Source organism: Mugil cephalus, chromosome 17 (assembly GCF_022458985.1).
Source record: "Mugil cephalus isolate CIBA_MC_2020 chromosome 17, CIBA_Mcephalus_1.1, whole genome shotgun sequence".
NCBI classification, from domain to species: Eukaryota; Metazoa; Chordata; class Actinopteri; order Mugiliformes; family Mugilidae; genus Mugil; species Mugil cephalus.
In genome coordinates this window covers 22,954,716-22,957,289 of record NC_061786.1, presented here as the reverse complement: position 1 = coordinate 22,957,289, position 2,574 = coordinate 22,954,716, and the positions used below count along the sequence as shown (strand labels likewise).

At 17.7% G+C, this 2,574-nt stretch overlaps 1 protein-coding gene across 1 annotated transcript in view; it reads right to left on the bottom strand.

Moving 5' to 3' along the window:
• Positions 1 to 2,574, bottom strand: part of syne2b (spectrin repeat containing, nuclear envelope 2b) — a 136,334-nt gene that overhangs the window by 1,218 nt on the left and 132,542 nt on the right.

The following is a 2,574-nucleotide window of genomic DNA, read 5'->3' as shown; positions in this document are numbered from 1 at the left end:
CTGCAGGAGGACACACGGGACAGAGGGACAACGTCCATCCAGGTTTAAAACACACTCGCTGGATAAATAAGAACTAAAAGCTTCTAGTTATTGTTTCATCAGATCATGGTTTAATTTTACAGGTTTTTACAGAACTTTCATGCAGGAACTTTAGGGATGTGTTTTTTTTTTTTTTTTACTCTCTTTTATTTATTTTTATTACTCTTATGTGTGTAGATTTTATTGTTTTATTTATTTTATTTGTGTAGATTTTACTCTTTTATTTTATTCGTGTAGTTTTTATTATTTTATTTAGTTTTTTTATTTGTTTTATTTAGGGTTTTATTTGTGTAGTATTTTACTATTTTATTATTTTATTTGCGTAGATTTTACTTTATTTTATTTGCGTAGGTTTTATTTTTATTTAGGTTATTTGCGTAGATTTTATGCTTTTATTTGTGTAGATTTTACTTTTTTATTAGTGTAGGTTTTATTCTTTTATTTGTGTAGATTTTATTAATTAATTTTATTTGCGAAGATTTTATTTTTTATTTGTGTAGATTTTACTTTTTTATTAGCGTAGGTTTTATTCTTTTATTTGTGTAGATTTTATTAATTTATTTATTTTATTGTTTTTTAATTTATTTTATTGCGAGTTTTATTTTTTATTTGTGTAGATTTTTATTTTTTTATTAGCGTAGTATTTATTCTTTTATTTTGGTAGATTTTACTTTTTATTTTTTTATTTTTTATTGGTAGGTTTATTTTTTATTTGTGTAGATTTTATTATTTTTATTTAATTTTATTTGCGAGATTTATTTTTTATTGTGTAGTTTTATTCTTTATATTTGTGTAGATTTTATTTTTATTTTTATTTGTGTAGATTTTATTTTTTATTTTATTTATTTTCTTTTATTTTTTATTGGTAGTTTTAATTCTTTTTTTTTTTTGTTTTGTAGATTTTATTAATTAATTTATTTTATTTACGTTGATTTTATTAATTTATTTTATTTGCATAGATTTTATTTTTTTTATTTGTGTAGATTTTACCTTTTTATTTTCTTCTATTTAATTTATTTGTGTAGATTGTATTATTTTATTTGTGTAGATTTTATTCTTTTATTTATTTTATTTGTGGAGATTTTACTTTTTTATTAGTGTAGGTTTTATTCTTTTATTTGTGTAGATTTTATTAATCTATTTTATTTGCGTAGATTCTAATATTTTATTTGTGTAGATTTTACTTTTTTATTTGCGTAGGTTTTATTCTTTTATTTGTGTAGATTTTATTAATTAATTTATTTTATTTGCGTTGATTTTATTAATCTGTAGATTTTATTCTTTTATTTATTTTATTTGTGTAGATTTTGTTAATTTATTTAATTTGTGTAGATTTTACTCCTTTTTTATTTGCGTAGGTTTTATTATTTTATTTATTTTATTTGTGAAGATGTAACTTTTTAGCTTATTTGTGTAGAATTTATTCTTTTATTTAATTTGCGTAAATTTTACTCTTATTTATGTAGGTTTTATCATTTTGTTTGTGTATATTTTATTAATTTATTGTATTTGTGTAGATTTTACTTTTATTTGTGTAGATTTTATTTCATTTATTTTATTTGTGTAGATTTTACGGTTTTATTTATGTAGATTTTATTAATTTATTTATTTGCGGAGATTTTACTTTATTTTATTGACATAAATTTTATTCTTTCATTTATTTAATTTGCATAGATTTTACTGTTATTTGTATAGGTTTTATTATTTTATTTGTGTCAATTTTAGTAATTTATTTTATTTGCGTAGATTTTATTCTTTTATTTATTGTATTTGTGTAAATTTTACTTTTTTATTAGCGTAGGTTTTATTCTTTTATTTATTTCATTTGTGTAGATTTTATAAATTTATTTTATTTGCGTAGATTTTATTCTTTTTTTTATTGTATTTGTGTAGACTTTATTAATTTATTTATTTGATTTGTGTTAATTTGATTAATTAATTTATTTTATTTGCGTAGATTTAATTTTTTAATTTATTGTATTTGTGTAGATTTTACTTTTTTCTTTTTTTTATTTATTTTATTTTTGTAGATTTTATTGTTTTATTCATTTTATTTGTGTAGATTTTACTTTATTTTATTTGCATAAATTTTGTTAATTTATTTAATTTGTGTAGATTTTACTCTTTTTTGTATTTGCGCAGGTTTTATCATTTTATTTAGTTTATTTGTGTAGATTTCAATTTTTTTATTTACGGAGATTATTTTTTATTTTATTTGTGTAAGTTTTCTTATTTTAATGCGTCAATTTTATTAATTCATTTATTTTGTTTGCGTAGATTTTATTCTTTTATTTATTGTATTTGTGTAGATTATACTTTTTTATTTTATTTGCATAGATTTCATTTCATTTATGTAGATTTTACGGTTTTATTTATGTAGATTTTATTAATTCATTTTATTTGCGTAGATTTTATTCTTTTATTTATTGTATTTGTGTAGGTTTTATTCTTTATTTTATTTGTGTAGATTTTACTTTTATGTAATTTATTTGCATATATTTTATGCTTTTATTTTTTTTATTAGTGTAGATTTTA